We start from the raw sequence: 10,994 nt of genomic DNA on the forward strand, positions 1-10,994 counted from the left end.
GTGGCTGATGGAAGTAAATGTACAACAAATCTCTCTCTGAAAACCGTCAAGAACCTTCCTGAGTGGTAACCACTTACCTTTCAAACACTAAAGCCTGGTGAACTTTATAAATGTTAAATTCTGTGCACAGTATAAGAATTGCCTGCAACCAGTGAACTTGGAGGAATGAGAAGTGAAATTGGACTGTGAATCAAATAAATCTTTTGAACTTACACACACATTACATACACGTGCGCTTAGAAGGGAGTTAAGTCAATAATGATAAGTTAAATTGTGATTCTCTACATGTTTAAAGATAATTAAAAGCAACATTTGTTTAAGTAACCATTTGTCTTGGTGAATATCTATTGCTACTGGGTTTTGGGGTCCTCTGGGCTCATAATATTATTTCATGAATGTGAGAATCTTGGATGGTTAGTGTGAGCAGTTCCTTTGGTCATTCAGCATTCTCACTGCCCATGGAAAGTAGTTGTTCCTCAGCCTGGTGGTGCTGGCTCTGATACTTCTCTATCTCTTTCCCAATGGGAGCATCTGAAAGATTTTGTGGAAGGGAGCCTCAATGATTTTGCATGCCCTCTTCAGACAATGATCCCCATAGGAGGGAGACTCCTTCCTTAATCCGCTTACACAGAAAGACCCCAGCTATATTAAAGATACATACCACTTCACACAGATAGCTAACACCTTCCCCCCCCCCCCCCATTACCCCTCACAGATGCCATCCTCTTCATACAAACACAGAAACAGCAAGGGGCATATAAACAGTTAAAAATATCCATGAAAAATACCCTGACCCAGACAGACTCAGTCAAAGCCTCAATCAAACTTAGGCCTGACATAAAATAACCTTGAGGTTAATAATGAGTTTTACCTCCAAATGAGAAAGATAGCCATGGAAGAAGATTAAACCTGCTTTTGGTAACATATACATGACAGAGTGGAAAGATATTGCCATTCAAAATTTCCCCAGATGACCCATGCATTCCTCTAGGATTTCTCGCCAGTTCCTTCCCACTCTCATCAGCTGTCTTCCACTCTCGTGAGCTTGTCCTACTCTTGCCAGCACCCTCCTAATATCACAAGGTCCCTCCCACTCTTACTAGCATGTTCCTACTCTTGCCAGCCCTCTGCCACTCTCAGGAGTTCCTTCCCACTCTTGCCCCTGCTTCCCAACACTTGCCACTCTCCCCAACTCCTTTCCACTCTCGCCAGCTTCCACCCACACTTGACAGATTGCTCCCACTCTTGCATGTTGCCTCCAACTCTCTCCAGCCCACTGCAAATCTTGCCAACCTGCTTCCACTCTGCAGCCTCCTTGAACTCTGCCAGCTTCCTCTCACTATCCCCAGATCCCTCTCACTGACACTATGTTCCTCAAAATCTCACAAGCTCCTTCTTACTTTTCCCAACTCACTTCCACTCTTGCCCCCTGCCTCCCCCTCTCGCCAGTTCCTTCCCAGCCCTCTGCCAATCTCACCCACGTGCTCCCACTCTCTACAACCTCCTCCCACTCTCGGCTCTTTCTCCCAATCTCTTCAGCTGCCCCCCACTCTCACCAATCCCTCCTATGCTCACCAGCTGCTATCCACCCTCGCCAGTTTCCTTCTACCTTCATACTCTCACAATTCCCCTTCCTTTCTCACTAGCTCACTTCCACTCTCATTAGCTTCCTCCTATTCTTGCCAGCCTTCTGCCACTCTCAAGGTGCTTTCACACTTGCCTCCCACTAAATTGGCCATTCAGTGTTCTGGGATAGGAATGGGGGTTTGGCTTTTCACATTTGACCACTCCTAACTGGGTCACTGAACACTTTCACACCTGCAAGGTGCCATCCCTGGGGTTAGGACTGTTCTACCTTCTACCAGTGATGTCATGACACGTCGAAGGATAATGGGCCTGCCCTAAATTCTGATCAATCTATTATGATCTTATGTTTGAACAAAATTAATCATGCCTGATTATAACATAATTAAGCTTCATGTACAGCACAGTATGAGTCCTTCAGCCCCTATTGTTATTGTGCATTTTGGAAGTGCTAGCAATAAATGGCAATAGTGGAAAGTTGGTAGCGCTATGGCACACAATTTAAACAGTGTGGGAAAGTTGGTAGCACTATCGCACACAATATAGAAATACTGTGAGAAAAAGCAATGGCGGACCTGCCCTCCCAGAATTCCATGTGGCAGAGAAAGGGCTGTATGCCCAGCTGTATGCACGGAACATTCATTTCTCTGCCACGCAGCATTTTGGGAAGTCAGGTCCACCATCGCTTTTTCCCACATATTTATAAATTGTTCACTATAGCACCACCAACTTTTCCACACTGTTTAAAAATTGTCCACCATTGCTATTTATTTCCTCCCTCTCTCTCTCTCTCTCTCTCTCTCTCTCTCCCCCTCCCTCCCGTAACACTTTCCCAAGGCAAAGTTTATACCTTCAATTTAATCTTTTCTTCCTTAACGTTCCTGCACTCACACGAAAACTTGAGTCATTTCAATTCCACAATGCAATTGACATCCTAGACTTGCCTGATTGCAATGCTGGCATCTCCAGACGCCGGGGGTTGCACAAGTAGTTGAGGCAGTCAATCCCTGGCATGAGATAACATCATCTGACACCAGTGTTGAGACAATTTTCCTTTCACACTAGACAGGATGAAGAATGCGTGGGTTAGGTTTTTTTTGGGCAAGGATGTGCGAGGTAAGTGGAGGACCTTCAAATATGAAATTTTGAGAGCACAGGGTTTGTATTTTTCTGTCAGGATTAAAGGCAAAGTTAATAAGCAAAGGGAACCTTGGTTTTTGAGGGATATCAGGGATCTGGTTTGGAAGAAGAGAGAGGTGTATAGCAGATAGAGAAAATGAGGTACTTGTCAGGATGTACTTGTACAATCAGATTTAACTTGACGAGTCAATAAATTTAACTTGACGAGCCAATATACATTGCTACTAGGAACAGTTTGTCCGCTCTTGGGCTTACTCATTGGAGTACAGAAGGATGAGGGGGGAACCTCATTGAGACATTTCAAATGTTGAAAGGCTTGAACAGAGTAAATGTGGCAAGGTTGTTTCCCATGTAGCAGAGTCTAGGACAAGAGGGCACAACTTCCGGATAAAAGGGCATCATTTTAAAGCATAGATGCCAAAAAATTTCTTTAGCCAGAGCCTCATGAGTCTGTGAAAATTGTGGAAGCAAGGTGATTGGGTGTATTTAAGGCAGAGATATTTGATTCGTCTGGGCATCATGGGTTGGAAGAAGGCCAGGGAGCGGGCAGATGGATCAGCTCATGATAGCAGAACAGACTCGATGGGCTGATTGGCCCACTTCTCCTCCTGTATTTTGTGAACCTAAAGGATTCACTACCACAATCTGATACAAAGGGTTCCCTGGAAGGACCCCCACAGACACTGTCTATTTTGAGCAGAAAGTAGAATTTCCTTTCCTGAGATGGTATCCCCTTTAGATAGTCTCATTATTTCTGCTTGACTTATTTAGCTTTTTCAGGCCTTCTAAAATATACCTAACCTCTTCCTGTGTTTCTTTGTGGATTGGCTCTATAGGTTTAGTGTAGTGTTCGGTGTTGTTTAATTGTCTGGCTGCCTGTCCATGATAACAATGCTGTTCTCCCTTTCCTCTGGTTTTATAATTATCTCCTCATTGTCCTTTAGCCCAGAGCCTGTCTCTCCTTCCTGGTGAGGTTATTGTCTATCCGTTTAATGGCTGTCTCAATTGTGGGGTGGGATGTGATGTGTCTGTAAACGTCACATTAATCATAACTTTGCCTTTTTAAAAAGATTTAATTTGGGTCTAAGCAATTTTAAGTTCAGATGAAGTGTAATTTTGTCTGGTTTTTCTTGGACTCAAGTTGGGGTCCTAGTTTATCCTGAAGTCTTTTGTCGGCCTTGGTCATGGGATTTGTCAAGACAAAAGCAATGAGGAGGATGTCACTTGAGTGTCAATATGCAAGGACCGCAATAATAATCTCTCGTGCTCCGGATTCCTCCACCCTTCAAAATGTGTGGAGGTTATAGTTTAATTGGGTGGCATGGGCTGGAAGGGCCTGTTATCATGTTGTATGTTTAAAAAAATAAACTGACACTTTGCGTTGGCCCATCCCTTCATTACCCACCCTGTTCCTGGCCCTTATTAGGATCAGGGCTTCCCTCTTCTTTTTCTTTGAGGCTGTTAATGAACTGCCAAGCATGTATAGTCTTACATTTTGATTCTAAATTTTAGTTGGTCTCTCATTAGTTGTGATTGTCTGCCCCCTACTGGTTGGCAGTAGGGACCAATGGGGAAATGTGTGGGTCTGGAAGTATTTTAAATGATTAGGGGGCTGTGGTTCGAGGCAGTGACAAATTACAGTCATGAGCCCAAGGCCTAAAGCATCTCCAGAGTAGCAGATGGTGGTTTTATGCTCCCCACTGGGTTTGGACATTTTTGCTGCAAGTGTCCATGAGGTAGGTGTGGGACTTGAAGGGTTTGTGAATGATTTTGGACCTATTTGTGAAGGGATTGTGGTTTGGTGGGCAATGTCCAACTGTGGTCAGGAGCCCAAGGAGTGAAGGTACCCATGTTAGTGTGTGCCCCTCTGGGTTTGAGGAATTAGAGGCCGAGACCTAAGGGGAGAGCAAGGGCTGAGAAGGATTTTAAGTGGTTGTGGACAAACTTGGGTGGGGGTTGTGGTTTAAGGAGTGGTTGTGTCCACCTGTGATTTGGAGCTGGAGGCCTAAAGGAACCTGGGAGTAGGTAGGATGAGGTGGGGGTGAATGTGCTTGATTGAGGCATGAAAGTAATGTGTTGAGGCTGTGAGGTAGGGCTAGGTTCATGGTTTAAGGTTAGTGCTAGGTTTAAGGTTGGGGTACAGGTTAGAGTTCAGTTAATTTTAAAGTTTAGGCACAGGTTAGGATTCGGTTTAACGCTGGGGTCTGGTGGAGTTGGGGACATGGATAGTGTGGATAGTGTGGGCCTGGAGGGATTATTATTTAACCAGGGTTAAAAATCTTCTCTCTATCTTGATATCTAAGAAACTTAATTAGCACAGAGATTATTAGTGACTGTTGACATTTTGATGAGGGAGTTGTAATATGGGGAAGGTGCTTGCAAGCCTAAGGACTAAAGTAGCAGAATGGAATGGGGTTTAGGTGGCTGTGTTTGCTTGTGACTGGAGGATGATGTACTAGAGGGTCTCCTTATCTACTGGCTCATTTGGATATACTAGTTGATTGGGAAATAAGTGTGGAAAACAATTTTTTTTCAAAAGGTTTGCTTCCTGAAAAAAATGGGGATTATGATTATGATAGACTGCACAAGCTGAACACAGACAATTTCAGATTTGCTGTATCATCTTGGAAGTTAGAAAAACATTAAATTAACTGTTATTGAATTTAGCATGTTCATTCACATAATGATGTTGATACATTGCCTTAGTTTAACTGACCTAAACATGTATTGCTGCTGATTTTCGTTTGCACTCAGCATCTGATGCCTCTCGTGTCAGCATAGTTGGCCAGCATTGATGGAGTCCAGTTGCCTTGATTCTGCTTTTCCATGGTTGCAATGTCCTGGCGAAACTTTTCACTATGTTCGTAACTGACTGCACCAAGATCAGCAGGGAGAAAATCCAAGTGTGAATGCAGAAAATGCATTTTCAATGACCTGTTGCACTTAATGGTTTTGAATGCTTGATTATAATTTTTAAAAAAATCCTTTCCAGGTGGGATTTACTGTTTGTGGCTCTTACACTACGTTAGTTATAGTTCCACATAACTTGAGGATCCAACTATTCAGGAGTTTAGACTTAGCTTATTCCATTTAATGAGTTAATCTGTAAAGTCTCCATCCAACTTTTCCACGCCCTCTTTCTTTGTCAGGTTGTCCATTTTATGTTGATCTCGAGACCCAGGAAATTTCAATGGACGCCATAATATTGGAAGTGCCCTGCCTGACATGTGACTGAGGCGAGTTCTTGTGACCTTCTCCACATCGGAAAAACTGGACGCAGACTGGGAGATCACTTCATTGAGCACCTTCGCTCTGTCCGCATCAATGACAGGGATCTCCCAATGGCAAACCATTTCAATTCTGTGTCCCACTCCTGCGCTGACATATCTGATCATGGCCTCATGTACTGCTAAACTAAGGCCACCCAAAATTTGAAGGACCAACACTTAATATTCTGTCTGCTGAATGCTCATCTTCAGGCTCCTGAACCTTTTTCTCGATGGTAGCAGAATGAAGAGGCATGGCCAAGGTGGTGGGGGTCCTTGAGGATAAAGGCTGCTTTCATAAGACACTGTCTCTCATCGTTTCATTTAACCCATTAACATTAAAATTAACAAATTTCACTCTATTATCCATCTTAATAAATCATTATTTCCTCCACCTCTGCCTGTGAACCCTCCTCCCCCAACTTCATTACTCAATATCCAATGTGTCAGCACATACTTCCTCCGGCAATCTAGATATAAAAAAGAAAACAGATTTACAGTTAAAGAATACTTATTCCAATATTTGTAACTATATATAAACAGAATACCACCCCCCCCCCCCACCAATAAGTGATGTTTAAATAATACACAACACTACCTCCCTTACAGGCTGCAACCAGAAACACACAATCCAGTAGGAGTTAGAGCCTCATCTCCCCTCCCCAATCCCCTTGGTACATTCATCATTTAATCTTTAATCATTTAATTCATGCATAAAGAATTTTCCAAAAACCAACTTAAAATGAGTCGGCCTTATTCTGAATTATTTGGTCCATCTAGGACAGTAGGCAGCAACAGATTTTCTAATCCTTCATTCCATCTAGGCTCTTGGAAAATCTTGCACAAACACTTCAGAAGAAATTCTTTTCACCTTCAGGTAAGAAAATCTTCAAGATTGCAGCATGATGCAATACAAATCGATATCCTTTTCCCCAAAGTGTCTTCTTAACTGGATTAAATTCTCTTCTTTTTAATAAATCTGCATTTACATCAGGGTAAAACAAAAGTTTACCCCTTCATACTCGAGGGGCTTTCCTTGCTCTTGTCCCTTCCACCACCAGGGTTAAAAATCTTCTCTCTATCTTGATATCTAAGAAACTTAATTAGCACAGAGCGTGGCTTTTGATTTGGAAGTAGTTTTCCTCTAAGAGATCTGTGTGGTCTTTCAATCGCAATAGGGTGTTCAAAATTCTCTTTTCCAAACACTTCAGGAATCTATTTCATAAAAACAATCTTGCTCCTCCACTCCTTATTTAAGACTAACTTAACTCTAAACTTAACCCCACTATGCGAAAATGTGTGTGTGTGTGTGTGTGTGTGTGTGTGTGGTGTGTGTGTGTGTGTGTGTGTGTGTGTGTGTGTGTGTGTGTGTGTGTGTGTGTGTGTGTGTGTGTGTGTGTGAGAGAGAGAGAGAGAGAGATCTCAAACCATTACAGTTTAGGCACAATTTTGAAGAGATCATTCAAATTTAAAGTTCAGTCTTAAAGATTTTTTGTGTTGAAACTCAGTCTTTAAACTGTTGTTCAAAAGTTCTCAAAACATAAATTCTTGTAGAATTGCTTTCAGATAAATATTTCTTCATACAAATTACTTTTTTTACAATTCTCTCTTGCATGGAGATTGCAGAATTTGTGATTTCCCTGATGAGTTCACAAACCCAGACAAGGGTTAAACAAAGTGGCCATTACAATGGTCACAATAGTACTGCTCTCTCTTGACCAAGAGAGACAGTTGAAGTGGCCCTTTTCTTCGAAGCCACTGCTTCAATGTTCCTTCCCTGACAAAGGAAAGCATAACAGCACCTTTCTCGCTGTCTTGGGTAAACTTATACCTCTCATTTTGTTCGTTTTAGATTGGTCACAGTGTTTGAGCTACCGAAAGAAAATAGACACACACACACACACACACACACACACACACACACACACACACACACACACACACACACACACACACACACACACACACCCCGAGAGCAGTTTAGTTTATGCAAGGCTTTATTACTAAATCTAAAGGCTGAAATTCACACAATATGTAAGCCCTTCCCAATTATACTTATCAATGCCTGGACTGGTCCCAACTGCCAAAACGAGGCGACGATTGCACACGTAGTAGGTTGTCTGGGCGCCGGTAGCAGCTTCTCCACCTTCCCGGACCAGGACGTTGATTGGAATCTTGAAGTTCTTCTTCTTGCTGAGAGATGTTGCCACCTCTTGGAGAGTCTCAAACTTCAGCAGTGGGACCATGGCTTATATTACCCAAAAGTTGTCTACTTCAGATCTTATCTCTTTGAACAAATGATTTAATTTTCTTCAAGGTCTCCTGACAGTCTGAGACCAACAAAAGACAACTGCATCTCTTGGCCTCATGGTGGAAGTTGGATAATGTCTACTGATTCATATGCATCCCTGGGCCCCATATTGTAAATTTAGATAATGTCTTCCTATTCAACTGCATCCTGGGCCCCATGGTGGAATTTAGATTATGTCTTCAGATGCAACTGCATCCCTTCTTTCATAAGCTAGTCTAAATCCTCCATTACACTCGCCAAAGGATACTGCATCCCTGGCTTCAGATGATCTGGTTCATAACATTAAATATGCTTTCTTGAAGTGCCTTTATCACATGACATGACATCACTGTTGCCTCTGAAGTTTTTTCAGAAGCAAGAGTCAACAAGCAGATGGTCTTCTCTTTGACCTAATGGCTTTCTAAGTAAACATTATTGTTCCAGGTTTCAATAGATTACAATAATCAAACTGCTAATGCTTTGAAGTTGCAGGCAAGCAGTCTCTTTGAGCAAACACACTTCCAATTGAACAATGTTACAAGCTTGTTTACAGCTGGAAAAAGGAGACACCATCTCTCAAAATGGTGTTCTCTGTGTGTAAGTGTTTTTGTTTCTCTGTTTCCAATCCATCCAGTAACTTCTCTAAAATATATATTGTAACAAAGATTAATAATGATACAAGTCTGTCACACCGGCAACATCCTAGTAAATCTTCTCTGCACTCTTTCAATGCTTTAGTTAGGTGACCAGAACTGCACACAACACTCCAAATTTGGCCTCACCAATGTCTTATACAAACTCACCATAACATCCCAACTCCTAAACTCAATACTTGGATTATGAAGGCCAAGATAACAAAAGATTTATTTACAATGCTATCTATCTGTGATACCACTTTCAGGGAATCCCAGATCCCTTTGTTCCCCACATTCCTCAGTGCTCTTCCATTTACTCTGTATGTCCTACCTTGGTTTGTCCTTCCAAAATGTAACACCTCACATTTATCTGCATTAAATTCAATCTGCCATATTCTGGGCCATTTTTACAGTTGGTCCAGACCTCTCTGCAAGATTTGAAAGCCTTCCCCGCTGTCCACAATGCCTCCAAGCTTAGTGTTATCAGCAAAATTGCTGATTCAATTTACCACATTATCAACCAGATCATTGAGATAGACAACAACCAACAATGATCCTAGCACCGATCCCTGAGGCACACCACTAACCACAGGCCTCCAGTCTGAGAAGCAATCATCCACTACCACTCTCTGATTTCTCCCATACAATGAATTTCAAATCCAGTTTACAACCTCTCCATGGATACCTAGTGTCTGATCCTTCCTGATGAACCTCCCATGTGGAACCTTATCAAAGGTCTTACTAAAATCCATGTAGACAACATCCCAGCCTTATCTTCTGTTCACCTCCCCAAAACACTAAATTTTTTTGGTTAAACACGATCTACCATGCAGAAAGCCATGATGAACACCATAATCAGTCCCTGGCTATTCAAATACCTATATATCTGATCTTTTAGGACACTTTCCAATAGGTAACCTATTATAGGCTCACCAGCCTATAATTTTCTGGGTCAATTTTGGAGCCTTTTTTAAACAAAGGAACAAAACGTGAGCTACCCTCCAATCCTCCGGCACCTCACCTGTGACTAAGGACATTTTAAATATTTCTGCCAGGGCCCTTACAATTTTTACACTAGCTTCCTTCAAGGTCTGTGGGAATATCTTGTCAGGCCCAGGAGATTTATCTGCCCATATTTGCTTTAAGGTACCCAGCATCTCCTTTTCTTTAATATGTATGTTCCATGGTCTCCTTGCTTGTTTCCCTTATTTCCCTTGGCTCTGTGCCAGTTTCCTGAATAAATACTGATGCAAAAGCATGATTTAAGATCTATTCTGGCTCCATACATAGCCGAGTACTCTAATCTTCAAGGGGACCAATTTTGTCCCTTCCTATCCTTTTCAGAATCAGAATTAGAATTTATTGTCATGAACAAGTCACAAAATTTGGTGTTTGCAGCAGCGTCATGGTGTAGACATTCATATTGTAAACCATCTTACAACAGTAAATATTATAAAAAAACAATAATTGCACAAGAAGTAAGGCAGTGTCTCTGATTCTTGATTATTTATGAATCTGATAGCAGCAGGGAAGAAGCTGTCCTTGTGCTGCTGAGAGGTTGTCTTTAGGCTCCTGAACCTCCTTCCCAATAGTAGCACAGAAAGGAGGGCATTGCCTGGATGGTGGGGGTCTTTAAGAATAGAGGCTGCTTTCACTCTTAGTATTCCCATAGAAACTCTGAGGACTTTCCTTTGCATTGTCTGCCAAGGCAACCTCATGTTTTCTTTCAGCATTTTCTTTATTTCTCGAGTACCTCATTTGCTCTGTTGTTGCCTATATTCTTCTCTCTTCTTCTGAACCAGATCCCCAATATCCATCAAAAAATCAAGGCTCCCTCCATCTGTTTACTTTGCCTTTAACCCCAACAGGGAACATACAAACTCTGTACTCTCAAAATTTCACCTTTGAAGGCCTTCCACTTACCTCTCGCATCCTTGCCCAAAACCAACTTATCCCATTCCGCGCAGTCTAGATCCTTTTTCATTTCCTCAAAATTGGCCTTTCTCCAACCCAAGACCCAGACCTATCTTTATCCATAATTAAATTGAAACTAATGACATTATGAACACTGGACCCAAA

This window comes from Narcine bancroftii, chromosome 1 (assembly GCF_036971445.1).
Source record: "Narcine bancroftii isolate sNarBan1 chromosome 1, sNarBan1.hap1, whole genome shotgun sequence".
NCBI classification, from domain to species: domain Eukaryota; kingdom Metazoa; phylum Chordata; class Chondrichthyes; order Torpediniformes; family Narcinidae; genus Narcine; species Narcine bancroftii.